Source organism: Ptychodera flava, unplaced genomic scaffold (assembly GCF_041260155.1).
Source record: "Ptychodera flava strain L36383 unplaced genomic scaffold, AS_Pfla_20210202 Scaffold_125__1_contigs__length_171678_pilon, whole genome shotgun sequence".
Lineage (NCBI taxonomy): Eukaryota > Metazoa > Hemichordata > Enteropneusta > Ptychoderidae > Ptychodera > Ptychodera flava.
The window spans coordinates 43,073-68,798 of NW_027248307.1; the positions used below are offsets into that span (position 1 = coordinate 43,073).

The 25,726-nt window shown below is 37.4% G+C and overlaps 1 long non-coding RNA gene across 1 annotated transcript in view; it reads right to left on the bottom strand.

Annotated features, from left to right (window-relative positions):
• The window catches only part of LOC139126704 (uncharacterized), a 32,424-nt gene extending 25,384 nt beyond the window's left edge, over positions 1 to 7,040 (bottom strand). Inside the window, exon 1 of the long non-coding RNA XR_011550703.1 lies at positions 6,902 to 7,040. This is a non-coding gene — a long non-coding RNA (uncharacterized lncRNA). The remainder of the gene's footprint in view (positions 1 to 6,901) is intronic.
• Positions 7,041 to 25,726: the final 18,686 nt, after the last annotated feature.

Here is a 25,726-nt window from a genome sequence, read left to right on the forward strand (position 1 = left end):
TTTGACTAACTTACTTAAAAAGAAAGTAAAGTTTGTTTGGTCAGAGCAATGCCAACAGGCATTTGATACACTTAAAGCCATACTGCAAAGTGCCCCAGTGTTGTCTGCACCAGATTTCACTTTGCCATTCAAATTAGCTGTAGATGCTAGTGATACGGCTGCTGGTGCTGTTTTATTGCAAGAGGATAGTCATGGTATAGATCATCCTGTTTGCTATTTTCACGCAAATTTAACAAATCCCAGAGAAACTACTCTACAATTGAAAAAGAGTGTTTATCTTTGATATTAGCTTTACAGCATTTTGAAGTTTATGTTACTTCTTCAAATCAGCCAATAGTGGTTTATATTGATCACAACCCTCTTGTTTTTCTGCAGAAATTCAAAGGCAAAAATCAGAGATTGCTAAGATGGAGTTTAATGTTACAGGAGTTTAATCTTGACATTAGACATATCAAAGGCAGAGACAATTTAATTGCAGACTGTCTCTCTCGTATTTAGAACTTATTGTTGTTCACACTTTTAAGATTACATTTGTAAAAGAAAGATTTTCATTGAAAAATTTTCTTTTTTGAAGAGGGGGTGTGTTATGTAGGTCATTTCCCCCACACTCATCATGACCTGAGTTCAATTAGTCTAGAACATTCTCAAGGTCACTGCCCTTGATGACCTCACAACCTTGAATTCAATTAGTCATGTTTGGAATGTTCTGGAAAGTTGATTAGTTGTGTAAGGGAGATAATTTTAGAACAGTAATTAGCATGTCAATAAAAGTTCTAGATTGTTCTTATATGCCTTTATAAAAGGGACGTGCACAGCTTCCAGTCAGACTTTTGGGATCGTGTCTCTTGTGTGTTACTAAACTCCAGCAGTAGTCATTCTCAAGACTTTTCAAGACCTTCACTGTCAACGCTGGATTTATACTGTGGACTTTGTGCAGCTTCAAGCCTGCAAGCCAAAGGACTGTTCATCCATTCGACTGACTGTTACAACTCTGAGACTGGAGCTTTGCCGTCCCAGCTGAGATAAGTAGTCTGTACACTTTTAAAGCTTGTACTCTGTCCCTAACTTAGCAATTAGTTTTGTTTTCGTAATAAATTTGTTTAAACGGAAACTGCTGAGTTCACCTTTTGTTCGTTTTCTCTGCACGTAACAACATTTATTAAAGACGTCACTTTAGCTTGTCATTGATGGTGAAGTGATTTTTGCAGAAACTTGATCAGTTCAGCCAAGTACACATGCTTACTCATAACAGCTAGCTGGACTGTGATGATCACAACATTGTTTTGTGATATTCCGATACAAAATTAAAATAATTTTATTAATATGTCGCATTGACTTAAAGTTGCAAGTTTCCTTGGGTGTTGAAACATGTTAGCATAGTGTGTTATAAATCAACACACCAAACAGCAATGTTCATGTAAGAACAACCTGCTTGATTTCCATGGACTTTCTGGTCCGCCCATCACACTGGTATGTCTGTCCCCTCTAGCTTCTGAAAATTCTTAGTAAAGTTACAAATTCAGTCTCAAAAGTTTTGAGTAAATTTCAAAATTGATTTTATTGTTTTGGTTGCGATTTCCGGAGTAGGACTTGCACTGACACACTGCTAAAGTGCTGGCAGGTTCATCGGCAGATTTTTCACTGAGAGTTTGTTTGACCTGTTTATCAGAGAATTATTTGATACTTGGCTGTTCATCGCCTGAACATTTACGTTCTGGGTGCAATCTCCGCAAAGTTGACATAGGCTTGTCATGCACATACAACTGGGTGACTGTACCTAGTCACAGCCAGGCATGTGACCTGAAAAGCCATCATCTTGCCATGTAAAAACCAGTATTTAGAATTTCATGTATTACAGCCAGGCATGTGACCTCAAAAGCCATCATCACGCCATGTAAAAACCAGTATTTACAATTTCATGTATTAGAGTCAGGCATGTGACCTAAAAAGCCGTCATCACGCCATGTAAAAACCAGTATTTACAATTTCATGTATTAGAGCCAGGCATGTGACCTCAAAAGCCGTCATCACGCCATGTAAAAACCAGTATGTAGAATTTCATGTATTACAGCCAGGCAAGTGACCTGAAAAGCCATCATCACGCCATGTAAAAACCAGTATTTAGAATTTCATGTATAAGAGCCAGGCAAGTGACCTCAAAAGCCATCATCACGCCATGTAAAAACCAGTATTTACAATTTCATGTATTAGAGTCAGGCATGTGACCTAAAAAGCCGTCATCACGCCATGTAAAAACCAGTATTTACAATTTCATGTATTAGAGCCAGGCATGTGACCTCAAAAGCCGTCATCACGCCATGTAAAAACCAGTATTTACAATTTCATGTATTAGAGCCAGGCATGTGACCTCAAAAGCCGTCATCACGCCATGTAAAAACCAGTATTAGAATTTCATGTATTAGAGCCAGGCATGTGACCTCAAAAGCCGTCATCACGCCATGTAAAAACCAGTATTTACAATTTCATGTATTAGAGTCAGGCATGTGACCTCAAAAGCCGTCATCACGCCATGTAAAAACCAGTATTTACAATTTCATGTATTAGAGCCAGGCATGTGACCTCAAAAGCCGTCATCACGCCATGTAAAAACCAGTATTTACAATTTCATGTATTAGAGCCAGGCATATGTGACCTCAAAAGCCGTCATCACGCCATGTAAAAACCAGTATTTAGAATTTCATGTATTAGAGCCAGGCATGTGACCTCAAAAGCCGTCATCACGCCATGTAAAAACCAGTATTTACAATTTCATGTATTAGAGCCAGGCATGTGACCTCAAAAGCCGTCATCACGCCATGTAAAAACCAGTATTTAGAATTTCATGTATTAGAGCCAGGCATGTGACCTCAAAAGCCGTCATCACGCCATGTAAAAACCAGTATTTACAATTTCATGTATTAGAGCCAGGCATGTGACCTCAAAAGCCGTCATCACGCCATGTAAAAACCAGTATTTACAATTTCATGTATTAGAGCCAGGCATGTGACCTCAAAAGCCGTCATCACGCCATGTAAAAACCAGTATTTACAATTTATGTACTTGAGCCAGGCGTGTGACCTCAAAAGCCGTCATCACGCCATGTAAAACACCAGTATTTACAATTTCATGTATTAGAGCCAGGCATGTGACCTCAAAAGCCGTCATCACGCCATGTAAAAACCAGTATTTACAATTTCATGTATTAGAGCCAGGCATGTGACCTCAAAAGCCGTCATCACGCCATGTAAAAGCAGTATTTACAATTCATGTATTAGAGCCAGGCATGTGACCTCAAAAGCGGTCATCACGCCATGTAAAAACCAGTATTTGCATAAAATATGCAGGATTTTGCGTTAACGGAAACACTGACAATCCGAAGCGTCATTATGATTGAAGTCAAAATTCTGCTTTCAGTCACTTCATGGGTATTGCACTTAGGCACAAGTACAGTTGTATCAAAAAACATACAAACAAACACATGGAAAATTTGTATCATTTGCCGACACCTGTCATCGTTCACGGCAGGTCCCATACAGTCGAGTTTTTTCATGTCGTCTACACTGCTGAAGATTACATGTATAAGATCATGATAGAAATGCTTTACCATAAGTTTCTTGTTGATGAGCTTAAGTATCTGGGTGGTGAATTGCATCGTTTACTGTAAATGAGCCACAAAAATCCAACTGCACTGAAAATACTCGCAACACGCAAGGTTGAAGGTTTAAGGTGGCACCGGTCTAACTCTATGCTCTAACTCTATATTCTCAGTTGTTCATACTCGATCAAGTTTGAAATCGAACGCTGGCTTGGCACGAGTATTTTGACCCGATTTTGGCGGCCTCATAACTTTCACGCAGGGATGAGGTTATGTATCAAAACATGAAAACACATCCATTTTACACATTCCAGCCTACGTTTTACATCTACCGTCATTTTAAGTTAAAAAAATCTTCTTCAAATTGTGAAACCGGTGTTGACATCCTAATATTTAAATTGTTCGCTTTAAAAGTGCTCCACAAACCCTCTTTTGAAGTGGAATGGCCCAATAGTGGAATAATATCAAAAAGTGATACGGTTGTCATCACTCCTTATAGCAACCAACTTTTTTAAGTACAGCCAGGAGGAAGCAAGGTCAATTTCAGTTGATTTCGTCGCTAATTTTAGAGTGTTCGTAGGAAAACAGTCATAACCAAAGCATGTGTATGCATGATAAAGTGCACAACTCGTCAAAATACGGACACATCACTCGAATACGATGCGGTATTGTCCAAACTTCGTGTAATAACCCCTAAATATTATTATTGTTGAAAATTGCATTCAGGTCGGGACTAGAATTCATTTGTCAACAAACACAATGATTATAAATAACACATGTATAGTCAGCGTGTTCATTTTTAGCTGGATACCGGCCAAATTGACCGGCTTCTTCCTTATTTTGGCTGGCTACTTTTAAGCACTGTTTCGCTCTCTAGCCCCGAAATTCTACTTTTGATAACAATATTTTGATTTTTTTGGTGGTCTTGCAAGCCGGAAATAATATTTAAGAAGTGCCGATGTGGCTATATGTAGTCTAGCAAAAAATTTATGCGGTGAACTTGTTGCTATCACTTTATAGTACCGCGATCAGCGAACGTGTTGTGATATCATGTACTATAGTATCGTGATCAGCGAACTGGGAATCACTCTCGAGGTCAACCCTTCCTTCCTGATCACAGCCCGAATTATTCCGACGTTCACATCGGGTATAGCCAAACATTGGACTAACATACAAGTACATACAAGTACGAATAGCCAACCATTTCCAAATGAAGCTGATGTTGTTTCGCTCAAACGCGGAAGAGAAAGTCGACACTTGAGAGCTTTGATTTTCTGCGTAAGAAGAATAGGGCCTTGTCTGATGGGTTTGGTAGGTTTTTGATCAAATCTATAGCGATCAAAAGTTACTGAGTCTCATTTTTCATACTTTTGAAACGCCCTGTCAATCCATCCATGGTCGATGACGATGTCAATATTCAACCATGGAGGTAGAAGGTAGAAGGTCGATCACAGTGTCAAATTTCAGGTTGACCGATATCGCATTGTGTGTACTGTGTTACAATCGACTGCCGGTGGTTTGTACACATAGGGTCACTAAGGGAGTTGTACAGGTTCGCGTTCAGTGTCGTTAGTTTGGGATTTTAACAAACATGAACACTGAAATTTAGCTCTCTTTTTCAATAATATTCAACATCACCAAAAAATCAATAATCAGCTGGTGGATTCATTTTATTGTGAAATTTAATAGTACAGTGAATTGAAATCACAGAAAATTGTGTTCCTATAATAAGATGTATTTCAAAATGTTTGTTCAAGTCATGAGCTAAATATAATTCTACACAACAGTCTGGTGAAATTTTGCTATTATCCTTGCCAACAGAATGCAGTTGACAGGCCCGAGTGATATCAAATTAATTTTTCTGACTTTTTTTTTTTAAACTTTATCCCACGAAAACATGTTGTAATTGATTGTGATAATGATTATTCTGTATGCTGAAATGGTTTTTCATACTGTACAAGAATGCATGAAATTACTCCATAATGTCTTAAAAGTTTACAAATTTCTTGCACACCCCCACCCTGAAACCCTTCACATGTGTGTATGTTGAAATAGCCTTTTATACACTGTATAAGAATGCATAAAATTACTCAGAAATGTCTTCAAATTAAAAAAAAATCCTTAACACTCTTATGCTGAAATGGTCTTTCATACAGTACAAGAATGCATGCAATTACTCCAAAATGTCTTCAAATTTTAAAAATTTCTTGCACACCCCTCCCTGAAACCCTCCCCTGTGTGTATGTTGTCTCATACACTGTATAAAAATGTGTATGTTGTCTCATACACTGTATAAAAATGCATAAAATTGCTCAGAAATGTCTTCAAATTAAAAAAATACTTAACACACCCCTCTCTCCCCCCCAGTGCCCAGGGAACCTGGTTGCACACGGAAGCTAACCGCCTACTTTTCTAAACTTTCCGCCTACTTCAAAAATTTTGAGAACCCTATAGTGTGTGTTGACAAGCAAATTACTTGACACTTCAGCATGACATAGGGTTTGGGGCAAGAAACTGTAGTTGATACAAAGAACTTGAATACTGACAAAATAGCCAAAAGTTACAGCTAATTTCCCTTAAGAATCAAACACAGTATTTGTGTAGAGGACATTATTTGATCAACAATGAAAACACATCCATAAAAATACGACAGTGCCATTTTAAAATCACATCGAAAAGCAGAAAGGACTCTGTCAATTATGAAATCACACACGCACAAAATTGATTTTCTTAAAACGCATGTGCCTTCAACAAAGTCACTGACAGGCTTTGAATCCCTTGCGAGCGGAAAAGTGCCATTTAAACACCAGACTTCTTTTAACTTAGCCAAGAGGAGTATTCTTGACAATCATTGTGTGACAAAGTGATTTTGTATGCGAAATGGCTTTGTACATGTACGGTACATCCGGTACCAATGGTAGATAAGTCAACTGATGCAATGATTTGAAAGATGGAGCAGCCGTCTCCTGTCTACCACTGTCATTTCACAGGTCACGTGCTACGGTACTTCTTGAACGCCTTTATAAATTTCGACTTTTTCATGATATCTCTTATTTGCCTATTCAACATGTTTCCGTGTATCAAGATCATATCAGCTGAATCATGCATTAGTGAACGGTTGACATGCCAGCAGCAGAGTTGGCAGTGGTTGAATTGGCGCGAAAAAAGCACGCATCTATTATCATATTCGTATGAAATCCATCACTAGCAAAGGCTCAAGTCACTTGGACTTGCATGTAGCAGAAGTGTAAAATTATTTAACAGTATCTTCGGACGATGTTGTCACAATAATGCACGGCTACTTACCTACTAAGTGCGTAGTACGGCTCGCCCCAGTACTCTGGTACCTTCATCAATCAGCTGAGCGATCGCGACCGTGCCATGCACCCGTTCTTGACTCAACATTCACGTCGTCAGCGAGGTGGCGGCGCAGAAGTATCAATTTTTTGCGTCATCAAAGGTCATCGATCACGCAGACATGTGGTGACCCCAAAAATTGACAAACCGCGCCAGCGACCATACCTTGTACCAGTAGACTACATCATGTTCGTAGTCTCGATCTCAGCTGAAACTTGCATTGTGCGCAGTACGCGGCGCAAACTGTTTGCACGGCTCGCTGGAACTTGGAAGTGTCATTTGCATAAATACATATTCAAATTCTTGCGCGCCTCAGCAGCAGCCCGAGCCGTATATATCCCCATGACACAAAACAATTCACATGATTAAATATTACGTCTGAAATACGAGATATGCATTATCAAAACTAATTTCATTGTCACCATGACACATATCTGAGTGAATAATAATAATAATAATAATAATAATAATAATAATAATAATAATAATAACAACAACAACAACAAAAACTCACAATGTAAAATTTCTCAATATTGTTAGCAGATCCCCTGTTTGTAAGTTTTGCCAGTAATTTATTGTGTGACAAGCGAGCATTCCGAGCACAGATTCGTTTATTTGATCATTTAAGACAGAAAACGAGCAACCCCGGCCTCATGCCCTAGGGTGCAGAAGCCGACCAAGCCAAGAGCTGACCTTTTGTTGAATTACCAGCCTAACCCAACCGTGTATATATTTGTAACAATGTTACAATAATACAGCAGGCAGCGCATATACCTCTTGCGGCCTTTGTCATGTAAATAGATTTATCTTAGAGTAGACTGCAGGGGATCAGGCTGGCATGACCTTGAAAACAAACTTCGGTTGACTATTTGTAAGACATAAAATTATTAATAGGTATCAGAAAGTGGTTTCTGATATACTGGAATAATGTTGAATTGTGTCACATATTTTAAAAATAATGGTGATGGACATATTGTAGGTCGGTTTGTATTAATTTCATTGCGCAAGGTTTGGTTTTAGAAATAGTGATCGTCATTCATATAATTTGGATTGGAATGTTGTCAACTTCTATATCAAGTTATGATATTTTGTGCGAAGGATTCTGGCGAAATATGACAAATTAACAGGAAAGCGCAAACTTTTAGTGGGCGATCATGATCTAAATGCCAAGTTACACGAGGCAACACGACGAGCAACACCGTAGGCACCACACCAAGCGACGCGACTGGAACCTGAGTTAGGCAACTCGTTCGGCACTTTGTAGCTAGTTTCCTTGCAAAAGATTATGGTGCGCATGCTTGAAGAGCGGACGGTGTTTCGTTGCCATGGCGGCTCATTATCAAAACGTTTTCTCTAGACTTCACAAAAATAGTAAGTCGTGGAATTAAAAGAAACTCCTACTAAATAATTTACAGATCGGACTATTTTGAAAAATCTAGAGATGTGTCGTGATAATCAACATGTAAAAACTCCAATTAAATAATGGTACAGCTAGAATTATTTCGAATATTCTTATATAGACATGTTTGTCATGTCGAGATGGCTTCACGGGCATGCTTAACATAGGGTAAGGACAGAATTAACAGAAGCAGGGTGGTGTGATTCAAATATTAACTGGTTGCCTTGAAAATGGTGACGTCGACTCTCCTCCACACTTGCATTCGAAATTGTGGCCTTCCTCTAAAGTCATGAACCTCCCGTCTTGATTTTAATGCCAGAACATATATACAAGTGATAATTATTATTTTCTAAAATTATTAATAATCCAATTGGTATGACACGTTTGACAACAAAATGTCATAAAAAACTTGGATATTAAAGTATTCGGTCGTTGTGAAAGAGAAACGTTTTCTGTTTACATGCACAAAATTATATTGTCTACGTATCTGATCAAAACGGGTGTCTTTCAGAATACGTTTCCATTGTTTTGGAATGAGATTTAAAAGCCTTTTTCATTCCACAATCCGATTTGTCGTGAACAACACTTTGTAGGCGAAACAAAGTCGCCATAGTCATCGACGATGTCATTAATGTAGATGATATTCGAAACTAATCTAGTGTGCCACAGTGGATAAAATAGTTGTACCATTGTTCGAGATGTTGATATTGCCCCAAATAATTTGATTGCGGATATCTAGATAACTTGGATTCGGCGTATTAGAGCAACAGGAACCTGCCTTGTGCCTTTTGATATTGCGTCTAAGTATGAAAAGCAATAATTTCTGAAGTTGAAATGAAAAATTAGAAAATCAAATCCATATAAATACTTAGCCATCTCAATAGCAAAGCTTACCAGCGAGCGATCGTTGAATCGCACAGTCTACGAATCCGTGAAGCACAGAATGGCATCGTGGAGGGCAAAGATGTCGGGAATCTTGTGCCTTCCATGTTCGTAAGTTATAGGCCCTAATCAATGTAAGTCTTTTATTCTGTCAGGTCAATTATTCCATAAAAACTTAAAAATTGCTTGATTGATGATAGTGATTTTACGTCCATACAGACTAAGCTTACTCTTAGCTCTGCATGGCAGGGCTGTGTGTTACCGGCGTTACACGGCCTGTGGTGGGAGGCCGTATAACGCGGTAAACACACAGGCCTGCCATATGCAGAGCTCACTCTTTGACCAAAGTCTCAAAACGGTCTTAAGCCTTTCAATTTTTTCTCCCAGCTAAGTAGAAGTCTTAGGCGTAAACGGTCGGAACCAAAGTAAATCCCTAATAATTTTTTGGATGATGATTGCCATTTCAAATCAGCCGAGGTGTCGCGTCTATTTTTTCCATAAACCGAGCCACAGTGCTTCAGATTTACTAACATTCAGTTGAAGGAAAGACACTTTTCCAAAATCTGAACCGTGTGAAATTCTGTGAAATTGGGAAAACGTTTCGCAATTTTGTTTATGGTTACCGCCATTGCTACCGCCTCCACTTTTCTCAGCCTTAAAATAGGCAATTTTTGTTCTCTTTAGTAGCTATTCCTCCTCAACGTGAGAATGGTCTGGCGGTGTATAGGCGAAAGCCCGAGGCGCAAGTATAATGACACTTGATACATTCCTCGTTTCGCAAAACATCTCGCAAATTGTCCGTTTTGGTGTACAGCATACTGGAGCCTGGCATGTCTATGTGTGCTCGTTTACCGGGACACGTCACAGAGTCACGTTACTAGTATACGATACAATAATCAGACAAATTGGGACTGGACATGGAGGATGAAAGTACTTCGAGTCGGTAAATTAGGGATGAAATAATTTCGATTAATTGAATCGGGTTTTAGAGAATTAATGTATTCAAATATTTCTTGATGTATATGCCTAAGAGAAAAATACTTATATCACGACGACGTGGCGACCCTCGAGCATATTAGTCAGGAAGTTTTACTTCAACATTGTCTTTCGTCAGGCTGATTGTATTCTCTGTGTCGTCCCGACCTGATCGATGCTTTAGATACGTTTAAATATCAGTCCATGTATAAGGAAAACAGAGAGCATTGTCTCCTCAGAAGAAATTCTTATTCAGCAGTTGATCTAATTTGGAGCGGTTATTCACTAGTTTACCGTAGACTGAAGTAGAATTGATAGAGAGGGTCGATATTGTTGGATTTGTCTATATATTATTGGTTTATTGACATATCGCGCAGGGGACATATTTTCGGGCGACAGGGGAGCAAATTTTAGTGCTTTTTTGTCGGACAGGGCAAATATCGGTTGATTGTCCTGGGGACAGGGCGAGGAGAGGGGAAGCTACTTTTAAAACGGGGACAGGGGAAGTTGAGCCATGGTATTTCCAGAGATGGAGACACAGGGCAAGCACGTGCACTTATACCTTTTGAGGGTTACCCATACTACTTAGCCTATCTTGATTGAGCCCCACATCAATTTTTAGGGGAATTTTTTTCACGGAGCAGGGGGAAATCGACATGTTTTTTATCAAAGGGTAAGGTAGCTTCGTGTCTGCAGGGGAAATGATTGACAAAATTTTGAGGGGAATTTTTTTTCCAGGGCAGGAGAAATGGCAAGTTTTTTCGCCACAGGGCAGGAGAGCTTCAGAATTTCACATTGGGGAGGGGAAACAGCCAAAATAAGTGGGAGTGGGAGAAAAAGTCGAAAAATTTTCTGTTGGAGGACAAATTATGAACGGCTAATGAATACCCTCTTGACTTAAAATTAGTCTGTTCGCATTAATTGCCATGCACAATATATCTTATCATAGTAAAGGACCCTCGTTAAAAGTGCACTGTTCTTTGGCTGCACCTGTATGTAGCAGTGGAAATGCAGCTTTCGTCGCTATGCGGGTCATCAAAAGGTCAACCCAGCCACGGATATGTCCGTGGCGGGTTGACCTTTTGATGACCCGCAAAGCCTCGACGCACGCTACCCTGCCAACAGATAGCTGCGTTTCCACAGCTACACCTGTATGTAGCTCATGCATGGTGTAAACATTTTTCAATGTATCAACATTATTTTTTAATTCAAAACTCTAAGTGAGGCGAAAAGGGGGCATACCGAATGAATTTTAAAGTATATGCCCACGAAGTAGATAGCATGGGCCTCTTCCTCCCCAAAATGATCAAAATACGGAGACTGTTGTGGGCCTAACGGAAGTTGTTTTTCTTTCACAAAAGCAATTTCGAATGAATGATTGGAAAGACACGGGGCTTGCAAAATAGCCATTTATAGGTGATATTTTCATCTTTAAGATCGTAATAGCACTGGAAAAATCTTTATTAACATTTTTCCGACTATGAAGAATTTAAATTTGACGACTACGATGTTGTGCTTTTGTCTGACACTAAATATCGGTTCAACTTGAAATCGAATTTGTGTAGCATCGTCACGTCTGCAAATAATAACTACTTTATGTTCCATGAAACATTTCGACGCTGAGTAACTTTTATCTCCTACCTTTTTCAGGAAAAGAATACTTCTTCCATGAGTTTACATCCTAATATTTTTCTTGTGATATTATGAATCAATCCGAGTTTCAACTTGACAATAATCAACAATAGTGACTGAAAGCCTTACTGATTTGCAATTATAGCCCATTTTAAACGTTTGACATGTGGTTGCGACGTTTGTGGAATGATATTAATGACAAAAAGTATTTCATATTAGGTTACACAGTGTGTCAAAGCACATGCACCAGGCAGGCATTTTTATGACTTGTTAGATATCCAATCACGACCATCTTTAAGTGCCGGGATATCAAAATAATGTCATATTTTTACATTATTTCGGTATACATAATTTTAAAACTAAACTCATTCAAGGTTGTTTGAATTCATTCATAAGGCAAGATAAAGTTGTTAGTAATTTTTTAATTATAGTAAGTGAATCTTTTTATTGGAACTGATCAAGACTTTTCAAAGCATTATTGAATTTCGTGGCTCACAGATGATGATACAAGTCGCGTGGTAGGCCGCGGAGATAATATAAGATTAAAACTTGCAAGTTGTACGTTTGGTAAATGCTTCATAGATATTATGAACATTATAACTGCTGAAAGTTGTCATAAACTTCGTAAATTCTGATCATAACTCCGTGTAATGTATATTTTGAGTTCAAATGACTATCACTTGAGAAGTACTCTGCATGTTAACAATGCTACGGCATTCCCAACACATGCTACACAAATTCACAAGACAATGATATTGATGTGCTATGTTACACATCAAGTTCAGAAGTTTGATGCAATGTAAATAATATTATTTTGAGTGTGATTATATACTGTGACGTTACATGATTAAAAAAGTGAAACTATAGACCTACGTATCAAAAAATAGGTAGATCCCTTTGTAGGTGTTTATGTTTTCTTACATATCGAAATCTGACGGGGATGATAAATAAAAGAAATGCAGGTAGCCTACATCTATTCAAAATGAAATGTGCTGATTGACTGAATCGGCTAGCTACAATATTCATAGTTATTATTTTCTTTTTACTTTAAATATAGCCAGCCACAAGCCTGTTCCCGCCTGTACAACGAACGGACTCACACTGTTCCGTTTACCGTCACTACTTCACGTTCAGATGCAGATACGACGCTCATGCGGGGAATCGTAAATCATCGTAACGCTTGGGCACGTAAACAAATCTTATTACTGAAAGATTCCTTTAATTTAGGTTTATACTCCTATCTGATAATTGTAATTGGAGGGAAGGGCCCAATTTTTAAACCACGATTTGTCGCGATTCGACGTCGACATCGCTATGCCGCGTTGCGCGTCCTGCAACTTTCATGTCCGTTCTGGGTCAACGAACTCTCACGGTCAGTGATGGTGGCACCCCCCCCCCCCCCCGACAAAACAGCGCAGCGTACATTGCAGTGAGCCAAATTTACGACATTAGGTAGGTAGGTAGTAATAAACCTTCAGTCTGATGGATTGACTCATAATAGCCTAATGTAATTATTGGGCAACGGTACGTATTTACTGTCATCTGATGATGCCGTTCAACGAAACTGTGCTGCAAATCGGCGATACCGTGGAATAGGCTTAATGTAAAATTTGGTCATGGTTGATTTTACATTTTAATCTCGTCAGTGAAAAAATAGCCCCAAATTCTATTGGTTATTATTGAAATAGGGGTTATCCGTAAAATAGAGAGATTTCTTCGTGATTGGTTGTGAAAACTTTGTATCAATTTTTCAGCAGGAGGCGGATTTCCTTGGTAAACTAATCGTATGACGCAAACGAAAGGATGTTAGGATAATAAAGCCAGAAAGATAATGTCTTCAAGTACAATGAGTAAGGATATTACAATAGTGAATCTCTATTGAACTATTGCTTTAAATTGAACTATTGCTTTAACGTTGCCTTTATGACTCAACCCGTCGGAGGTGACGTCGTGATGTTCAACCTCTATCACAAAATCCTCGATGATCAGTCCATTCGTGGATGATTGTCAGGTCGTTAAGACAGACTTTTGCCATGATTAGTTTTTTTCCGAAAATGGTCTATCAACACATATCAACAACAAGGAGGTCTCTGATCGGCTGACAAGTGGTTTACAAATTGCAGTGCAACTTTCGTCTCATACATAGCGCAATCGGCTTGGTGTTACTGGATTCATCTTATAGCGCGCTGAATCAGAATACCGAATAACTAAGTTTAACCGCATATATAATGCACATCTGATACATCAAAAGTGACTGTACCAAAACCAATCTGAATTAATCTGTATTTGTTTAATTAAACTCAACTTACATACCGCATTATGGCGAAGATCGGGGGACTCTATAGGCAAACACAGTTATCTTAATGTTTCGGTTTAATCATAAATTTTATAGGGTATTAAAGGGACAAAGTCGGCCATTTTTCATGGATTTTGTTTGATACGAGATACTACTTATATTGTTTGACATGTTGAAAGATACTGAATGAATGGGTGACCATGCATATATTCGACCCCGGTTTTAGACACGATAAATGAAACCATCGCGAAAATGAATTAATGGTCATGACCATTAATTCATTTTCGCGATGGTTTCATACTATGAAACAAGAAGGGTTTACAGTTAGTGGATTCTGCGAAGTAGACGGAAATTCTCATGTTCAACATTCATAATTTCCAAAACAGTGCCGGGGTACTTTTTTAAATTATTATTTTAATTTCATCAATATTATGCAGTGTCTTCTTTTTGCAGTTTGACAGTTGTGAAATGATTCCCACATTGTCCCGGTCGACTGCATGGCTTATCGGACAGATTTGCCTCATATCGTACACATCATTCACTCCACACCAGACGTCAAATCATACATACAGAGTATCCCACAGCACACCACAGACAGCGGGCGAAATTCACGATAATCCAATGGCCCGAGACCAGCTATTTTCATGCCGGACCTAAACTCTTGAAAGATGTCCTGCTGTTCTTCCAGACGCCGGCTAGTAACTTTCACTCCCGGCTTTCACTACATGGAAAGAAGTTTACCCAAATATTGCTAGGCTAAATACCTGACAGCATTATTCAAAGAAACGAAATTTATTCTTTCAAGAGATTTGCAAAACGTGAGATTCGCAATTAAAAACTGAACGGACTGATCGGTACTGCATCTTGGCGAAAGATCTTACCTCATGATTTCTCGCGAGAGTAAGGGCGCTATCAATATGCTCCCCATTTTTAGGCATGTTTGCAGTGCGAGATGTCGTTGTGGTCATGAAAGAGTTACTATTGTTCAGCGTATCGACCGTGTCGAGGTAAACTGGATTTCGAGGAAACCGCGCCGCAACATTGCACTTTTATATTATGATATCGGATATTTATAGCTATTAGACAACACGGTATCGAAATTAGAATTGTTCGGTCAGATATGCGAGGTGGTAAAATCTCCAATATATGACATTTACGCACAGTTTTAGACAAGTCTAGTAGAGTCGGACCACGGAAATCGGCTTGGCTAGACCGCGGCCGGGGCCAGATCTGCAAGGTACAAGTGAAATCCCCGATTTACATCGAATATTTGCCGGCGATTTGACAATTATAGGATCGTCAAGTATCGAAGTTAGGGTCGGATTGAGGAAGCTTGTCAAGATCTGTAGGGTGGTAAAACTCCGATTTACATTGAATAATACCCACGATTTAAAAGTCGATAGAGTTGACTATTATCGATATTGGAGTCACTAGGTGTGGGTCCATAGCTGTGATGTTTTCCGACAGGATTTCTGTCATTTACGGCCTTTACGTTTTTAATCCTGCCACCGCAGACGTGCAAGAGACACGAGGCAAGTCATTGTATAGTATCGATATTAGAGTCCCAGCCGATAGTAAATATCTTTGATTTCACAGATATTGCGTGTCGAGACGCGAGGCAAGTCATTCTAGAATTGTCTAGTATCGATTATTAGAGTCCCAACATCGCCGATAGGTATCAGCCTGGCATAAAATATCGGCAATTTCGCAAACCCGGCGTGCCGCAACTGAAAACAAGTCATTTTGTATCGTCTAGTATCGATATTAGACCGTATGACAGAAATATTTTGGACGTCAAACTTCGATACCAGAAAGTAAATGTCCGATATTTAAACATTGTGCAAAATCGCGCCTTCATGGTGATTTGACCTTGATGGCCATTTGCCTTGGTCACCTGTAAAGATTACATTTTTGTGATTCGTCTTTTCACGTGGGTTTCGACACTTCAGTATTTTTCTCTTTATCAGTTACCCTTAGCTAGTTTCTTGTATTCCCTTCCTTGTATTCGATGATAGTCATCTTCCCTCAAAGATGAGAAGCCAGGATCGATTTTTGAAAGAGTCAACTGTTGTAATGACTCCATTTGTGTGTGATCCGGTGTTTGTGCTGCCAAACCTTATAGCCATCCCTGATCAGAGTTCTAGCTGGACGCTTAGCTTTTTCGTATTGGCACCTATTTCAAGACCACGCTTGTGCTCGTTTTCTCAATGTTAGAAATACTTGTTGTTAAAGGCTGTTTTAAGAAATAAAAATGTTTATTTGTTTGTGCTAAACCTTTCCCTGATTTCATTTCATATGTTTTTGTTTTGTTTGTTTTTTTTTTTTGCACTGAGATCAGTTGCCCGAACTTTTGGTTTTGATAGCCATATTCATTTACTTTCCTGTAAATGAATTAAAAGGCACAAAATCAGCTTAATGTTAGGATGATGAAGTGGTCTCTGTTTATTTTTCGATCAAATTTTCTAGGCCCCTATACTGAGCGCGGGTGAAAAACTCTGCACAATATTTGGATTTGACCTGAGGATCGGACCTGTTGATTTTCTTAAGGTCAGTGATTTTTTAAAGTTGCTGGTCCGCTTGACCAGTAGAGGTTGTGTGAGTTTTGCATACTGACCACATATATCACTATTTATAATCATCATATATTTATTGTTTTATTTTCAAAAGCCCCAATATGGAAATAGATATTTTTTGGTCGAGAATAGTATCCTCTGGATTCCGCAGCTGAACAAGCTGTTAATGCCGCAATGAAAGCGAGACATTACACACTTAATGTAGTATTCGTTTTCAATAAGAAATTCACCTGTCATTTTAATAATGATATCTGCCGGAATAAATAAAGTATAAATGTAACGAAACATACATGTACTAGCAAACGCGTGCTGTCTTTCATACCACTCTATGCATACAGAAGTGACAAGCAATGTGTTTTACAGGTTATGGTTGGCGTGCTGTTGCTAGGGGTTCAGTCTGTCAGCACATCGCGAAGCATCTTGTATCAAAAATATATAGTCAGATTACGTAGATTAATTAAATGTGATTTGGTCACCCGTAGCTTGGGATCACGATGCGCAACTCCTCACAAGTGGGACAGCCGCATTGCTGTTTTTATACAATTACACCAAATATGCCCTGCTTGATGTGATGTCAAATGTTCTGGAAATCCCACACTTAAAAGAAATAACTTACGCAGTATATCCAGCAAGAGCTGACAGAATTTCTGTTATAAGATTGACACAGGTTTGTTTACTTTTATTCAAGGCTGAACACATGGCGCACCAAAAAATGGATATGTACTTCCTCTTTGTCTTGCATATTTTGATGTTTTGACCGATCGAAAACTGATGAGGATGAATATAATAACAATAAGGAATGCAAATACATGGTTTCAAAAGGAAGAATGCATTAAATGATCATTAAATTTGTTCTTGAAAATAATATACGAGAAAACTACATTATAAAAGAGGAAAATTCATATCAAAAAGTCTGATCACATAGAATATTTGAATGAGACGTGGTTACCTATAGCTAAGGATTATGGTGCGCAACTCCCCACAATGAAGCATGTAGCAATTTTTAAACAACCATACCAATGCCCTGCTTGATGTAATGTAATATCGCTCTAGAAATGATCATATTCCAACCTAAATATGCAATAACTGACGAGGTATCCAGCAATCGGTGATATAATTTGTCATCAGAATGACACAGGTCTGTAGTCTACACACTAAGTGAGACCACGCGCGCAAACACCTGAAATGTACATACTGTGTCACACGTTGCCTACACACAAAGTGACGACTTCATGAAATTAGCTAAAATTAAATTTACATAACAATAGTTCCCAGAGCGCGCAAAGTTGCAATGAAAGGAAAGGAGGAGGGGTGGCGCTACAATCATATAATGAGTGTGTCAACCTGTGTGTTTCTCCTCAGCGAGGCTCAAGATGGCGCTCGCTCAAGTAAGTTAATGCATGGGTGTTTGTACCCATCAAGCCCAAAGTAGGAAAATGATCAATTATCTTTAAAAACCACCAGATTTGATTGATATTTGGCCTAATTATTGGAATTATTAAATTCTTTAAAAAAATGTCTGCCTAAATCTTGACGAGTTGAGTCACGTGACCAAATCTGATATTTTCCCGCCAAAATTTACGTCTTTATTAATTTTAATATTCCAACCGTAAACCGTTAAATTTTCTTGATTTTCTTTGCACTTTTGGAAACGACATTTATCATATTCTTTCAAAAATACATGGCACTCTTGAAACTCTATCTATACTTCTTTCTGATATTCAAAATATTCATGTAAAACGTCAAAAATATTGTATTTGTTGTTTTTTGTGAAGAAATAATATTCAAAATTCAATAATTTTGCATCTGCCACTAGTTCTAACACAAGTTCCAATCCCATTTTACATTAATTGGTCATAATATTTTAAATATTTTAGTGTTTAACGGTTGGAATATTCAGTTATTTGCAATATATAATTTTGGCGGGAAAATAACAGATTATGGTCACGTGACCTGACTTGGGTAATATATTATGATAAATTTCAGCTTAATCAAATGCGAAACATATTTTTGGCAATTTTCACAATTTTCTGACCAGGTCTGATTAAAAAGTATGTTCAAACTGATTTTACATGTATGCAAGCCTATGCCCATGCATTAACATACCTGAGGCGTGGTGTGTGTCCCATCAGGAACACACATGGTCAGTTTTATCGTGCAAAGTGAGGACAGTCCAAACTCACAGAAAATCATTTTGAAGACTTCGGGAATCGTTTGCCATAAAAAACGTTGTGAGGGCCCTCACTTTGTCACCCCTGTCGTCACTTTGTGTGTGCATCTTCAAGTTGACGTCCTCACTTTGTATTCACGGCAAACGCACACACACACACACACACACACACACACACACAAACACACACACTTATAGGATCATGAAGGAGTTCAAAATGAGATCGAGGAAAATGGAGTAGTATGGGACCATGAATTGAAAGCGTTAAATTTTATATCCTGAGTACAAACTACAAGCAATCACAAAATGTATTTCTACTTTGACTATATTATACAAATTAAGGCAGTCAGTGTTTAAACTTTCGACAAGTGTCTCACAAAATCAAGAAAAATAATCAGGAGTCAGCGTGAACAGTTTAATACTAGAGAAACAAAGTGCCTAATACATATATTTATAACCAGATATGAACTGAATATGCTCACGTGTTTTAAAACAGGTTTATTAATAGCAGTACCCTTCACAGAACAATAAGATATATGTTATCACTATATGTAGCAGGGTTTTTTAACTTCGCACAGTACTCTCAGAGTTTAATTACTAATTACAAAACTTTATTTAATATGCAAATGAGCTGTTAATTAACTTGACACTGCTCAATGCTTCATGGGACAATTACATATCCATCAGATCAACATTTGTAGCACGTTTTATTTAATTTAGTGCTGTAATTTTAGAGTAATGTAACTAATTACAAAGTTCATTAAATATGCAAATAAACCCTAAATTAACTTGACACGGTACGATGATTCATAGCACAATTAAATATTTATCAAATCAATTTCTGTTGCATGTTTCACAAAATTTGGTGCCGTAATTTCAGAGTTAGATACTCATTACAAAGTTAATTAATATGCAAATGAACCCTTAATTAACTTTACACTACTAACTGCTTTACAACACAGTTAGATATCTGTCGGATCAGTATATGCAGCAGTTTTCATGACGTTTGATGCAGTTATTTCAGAGTTATATGACTAATTATAAAACTTCATGAAATATGCAAATGAGCTAATTATTAACTTGACACTGCTCAATGCTTCTCAGTACAATTGGATATTTATCAGATCAACATCTGTAGCAAGTTTCATCAAATTTAAGGCTGTAATTTTGAGTAATATCACTAATTACAAAGTTCATTAAATATGCAAATGAACCCTTAATTAATTTCACACTACTAAATGTTTTACACTACAGTTAGATATCAGTCGGATCAGTATCTGCAGCAGATTTCATCACATTTGGTGAAGTTATATCGGAGTTATAAGACTAATTACAAAACTTCATAAAATATGCAAATGAGCTATTTGTTAACTTGACACTGCCAAATGCTTCTAAGTATAATTAAATATATATCAGATCAATATTTGTTGCAAGTATCATCAAGTTTGGTGCAGGAATTTCAGAGTTATCTCACTAATAACAAAAGTTCATTAAATATGCAAATGAGAAGATAATTGACATGACACTCACAGTATCATCATAATGTTCTAAGACTGTCATCTGTGGAAAGTTTCATGAAAGTTGGTGCAGTATTTCTTGATATATGTCTACACTGTCATTACTGTCTCCATAGGGAAACATTGTACAGAAAAAAACAATATTGCATAACTTCATTAATATGCAAGCCACACTGACCAAAATCTAATCAGTTCTTGCAAGTAGCATATGGTACCCGTGTACCAAATCTGACCTGAATCTGTTTGGGCGTTTGAGTTATCGTGTAAACAGACAGACAGACACACACACACGCACACACGCACACACTAACATACACAGACACACACGGACAGACAGACAGACATCGCTATGACATTAGCCCACGTGTTTACACATGTGAGCTAAAAATGATGAATAGGAAGGCATTTCATGCAAAAATTATTTAAAAAGAGTGGTTATGTAACACATTCATGTGTTACAGTCATTCTAAGTATCACCGAATCATGTTGTAATGTCTGATTTTCAAACGTTCCTTGAGAAAGGGGAAGCCCTCCCGTCCCCCTCCAATGTATTCACTGCTTTGCAGCTGCCTGGTCATCCAACACAATTACCAGTATCAGTTAAGGGGTTGCTGCACCCAACACAGAAAATTACTTTTTTGCAAATATTCATTCAGTGTTAATTTATTTGTTAACCCAAGATTAAGGTGGTCGGAAAGGCTAGAGCGTCAGTTATAAACTTCAATAAAACTATTAAAATATAAGTAGTCAGCAGTCTCTGTGGAATAAAAAAAAAACTAGACATTTGGGCTCAAAGGCATTGCAGAGTTAAAGCCTGTTGAAACTTCTGAAAAACTGACCAAATAAGAAGAAGTTGGGGAGTCCTTAGTGTATTAACTATGGTAGAGGTCCCCTAGCTTTTAATAAAATGTTTGAAAAGGGAAAGTCATTATTTGCTGTTTTTCAGGAAAGTTTGACAAGGCGGTGCTGGCATTCAGAGTTAGTGACTGCTATTGTAAATGCATTTTTAGATTATTTTGAGTGTCAAAGAGGTGTCAAAAGTGAGATTAACCAAAAGACTGCTCTGTGACTTCAAAGGGGTGCAAATACGGCTTATTTTCAACATTTTGACAGAATAACAGTTTTCCTACATAATTTTTACCAATTTATCCAACCTTTCAAATGAGATATGGACATGGAATTTTACAGCCTATTAACAAGGTTACAGACAAGATGACTGTGGTACAATTTTCCTGTATTTGAAGTACTTTTGAAAAATCACATTTGAATTTTGAAAGAATTTTTAATAAATTTTTTATGTGTAAACCAATATAAAATCATAAAAACCAATTTTATTTTATCCTGCTGTACACATCTTACAATTAATAGTGTCAACACATTTATAACTAATTTGGTAATATTACACCGGTATGCAGATAAGAATGGACAGTGAAATTGATCTAGATGATGTCACTCTTGTGTAATTGGTTTGTAAAGTTGTTCCAAAACTTGCCTCTGAAGTTGCACTGAGTTGTTATAACTGCGGTGAAAATCAAAGAGCTACTATGGACCCACAATAAACATACACCAGGGAGTACACTTCACAGTGCACTTCACATACACAGACTCATATTACATTCCTTATATACTGCAGCTTTGAGTTACATTGTATCACAGCCAAGTCAGAGTCTAGTTGTCATTAGACTCTTGTTGCCTTTGCATTGTATGAAGTTCTTTGGCAAAATATCATGATCTACAAGAAAAGAGGTGTTTATACACCAGAAATAATAAGTGAGAAAGTTGTTGAAATGTAAGGGGATAGAAAGTCAGGAAATCTTTACCCTACACACACAGATACTAATCAGTGTCTACTTTATTGCTTTATATCAACCCTTACAGCAGAAGACTACTGTAAAACAACACTACATGTATCATCCGTCTGTTGTTTGCTGCAACTCAACTAAAGTTACCGATCCTGTAGTAAATTTCGAAACAACTTTACAAACCAATTACACAAGTGTGATAACATTTAGATCAATTTCACTGTCCATTCTTATCTGCATACGACAGTAAGTACTATCCAATCATTACATTCAAATATGTAAAAAAATATGAATAATTACATTTTAATATTTACTGGTGTCATATTTCAAATCATGGCTTCAAATATACAATTTTTAATTCTTTGGAGAAAGTATAAAGTAAGGGAGTTGTCCTGAAAATTTGAACTAAATATCTTGATTCTAACACTTGGAACTTGACATTAACTCTGAATAAAGAATGGTGCAAAAATAGCCTTTGCAGCCACCTTAAATATTGGCTAGGTTCACCTTTTAGCTTGTCAAGCAGTTGAGCATTGCATGATAAAGAAGTATTAATTTATGCAAATTTATGAAAACCACCCGATTTCCTGGCTTATTTTTCCCCAATTTCAAAATTTCCAAAGAATTTAACCCCACTCTGGCTAGGTCAAATTTTCTGAAAATCCACGTTATGTTCTTTAAATGCTCTATAACAAACAACTATTTTATTTGGCAAAAACTTGACAAACACACACACACACACACAAATCCAATGCAGGTACATTCCAATTTTTATACAGAAATTCATGCCCTCCAACAGCAACATTTGTGGGTGTCATTTAAAGTGAAACATTACTACACATTAGAACATGCAACAACAAAGCCGATTTGCACAGAAAATCATTTGAAAGGCTGTCTATTTTTCCGGGAGTCAAAGATTTGCTTCAAATAAAGGAAAAATGGAATAAAACGGTCATTTTAAAACTAAAAGTGACAACATTAAAAATTTTGTTACATTTTTATAAACAACAACCTCACAAACTGAAAGTAAGTTGCTGGAAAATAAATGACGAGTCAAGCTCACAGTCAGTGTTGAATCGCACCGCTCAACGCTTCAGTTAATCATAGACCTTGCAATGGTCAAAGGTGATTGATGTCCCGGGATCTATGTTTTGCAGCTGTTTTACACTTTTGCAGCTGTTTTACACTTTTCAAGTTAACTTTTGATCCCATTTGGCCCCTGTAAAGTATCAGAATCAATCATTTAAGGTATTTGTGGTCCTGTTGGGGTTCATTGGGGCCGTTTTGGCTAAGTCCTTTGTTAAGATACACCCCTCTGTAATATGTTGTTTGATAGTTTTTGTCCTGTAGCCGCAGAATTTATGGTAGCTGGCAAATTTCCTTGATCTCATATCACACCATTCAGGTTTACTGCAAATACGTCGAAGTCCAAGTGAACCTGAATAGACGATTGATCTAACTACGTGAGGTGGATGGCAACTATTTGATGGTATATAATGATGAGAGCTGGTAGGTTTACTGTACCAGTCAGTTTCCAGTCTATTGTTCGTGATGTAGAGTCTTCCATTCTGGAATGAGATCGATGTGTTACTGATCTCTTCAGTGAATTTGATTTTGTCGTGGCACAGGTTTAGTTGGTTGACAAAACAGTGAAGTTCTCTTTCAGAGGAAGTGGACAGAGCTGCCAATTGTCATCGATAAAACAGTCTGTTAATTCTGGACAGTGTGGTGATGTGAAATAGTGCATCCACCAACTCATATTAAATATTTGCATATTTACATGTAAGATATAACAGCAAATTTGGTACCTGCATTGCTGTTCTAGATATCTGTCTGTTATATCGATTGTTGAAATCAAAATAGTTCCTTTCAAGGACAGACTTTGCTAGTTAGAATGTTGTCTATATTGCTGGAATTCTCATCTGAACTGGTGTATAAAGTTTCCTTGAGCGCACAAATGTCCTCATTAATGTCGATATTTAGGTAAAGTGCGATCAGATGTTAAGCACGAATATGGGCGTAGGAAAGTCTGCGTTGGCATTAAGTTGATTGATATGTTATAGAAATTGAGTAGTGTTTTTCACCAGTTCAGTGCTATAATTTGTTACAGACAATTGTCAATTTCTAATCTAACCAGTCGAGGGACGCTGCCCATGATGGAGAACAGATTTGACTGCAGATGGGGCGTCCTCATGATAGATCACCCAGGGTCTTGATTTTATGGATATGATTTTATATATATATATATATATATATATATATATATATATATATATATATATATATATATATAATAGATTTGTCTGTCTGTGTCTGTCTGTGTGTGTCTGTGTCTGTGTAAAACAATTAGTCATATTTGAAACGTTATACTGTTGTGTTAAACATTCTGTTTTAGTGAAATTGTTATGAATAGGATATAGGAACTTCAACATATGGATATGGTTAAATCATAAATACTAGCTGTAAATGTATTTGAAAATTGTTTGCATAACCAGATGTCCAGAACTGTCATGTACATAAATTGATTTCAATCTAATATCAAAGAATGAACAGTAGTTTATCAAAAACTTCATCGGATAGCTAGACAGTTACCAGCCACTATAGTGATTGGCATGAACCCATGCTTTGCTCACTGAAAGTCTGTTTTTCTCACTTTGGCTAAGGGACACTAGCTGTATCTTTTGAAAGTTTTTTATGATTTTTTTTTCTGAATAATAATGCCAGTAGTACCCAGGCTTCAATTTTTCAACATAGAATACACCATACATGTGTATTAAGTTTTGTGAATACATCAATGTTGTATAGAGTGATTTATTTTACCTAGGCTATACATATGCAGGCTGTATCAACTAGCTTAATGCTAGGCATTGCAACATATCGTTCACCATTTCACCATCATGGGTGACCTAGCTCTACAGAGGAAAATGGGGGTGTCAAGGTTCAGAGAGTGTACAAGACAGCTTGGTTGATATTGTAGAACAAAAATAATGAAGTAATGGCATTGTCATAAATTACATTTAATCTTAGGAGAACCAAGACAAGACCAGTTATTAAACCTCTATCTTTCATGATAATTTAGGTATAAAAGTTTATTTCAGTGATTATGTACAGCTGCAGTTCTTTGAAACCACACTTTAAAAGTTGCACTTGAACTGGTCTTCAAGGCACTGAATTTGAGTGTTTCTATCTATGAAAACTATAACTGTATAATGCAATTCATGGCTGGTATGATGCATTTCATGCAATTTTGAGTCCTCTTCTTGCTTAAAAAAGCTCTAATCCCCCTATTATTTCCACAACAGTGTGACCCCCCAATCACCAAAGTCAAAAACAAGATGACCCCCTTATTCATCCACTCCATTCTCTCCAGGCTGAAGAAACTAACTAGTCCCTAATTGTATCTTTAACCGTTTTGCCATCATGCAGATTTGCAGCCAGTGAAAACTCTACCTTTTTGTCAATTTGAGTTGATGAGATGACATGTCTTTATGCAAGGAAAACTATTGCATAATAAGAAATTGCATTCTA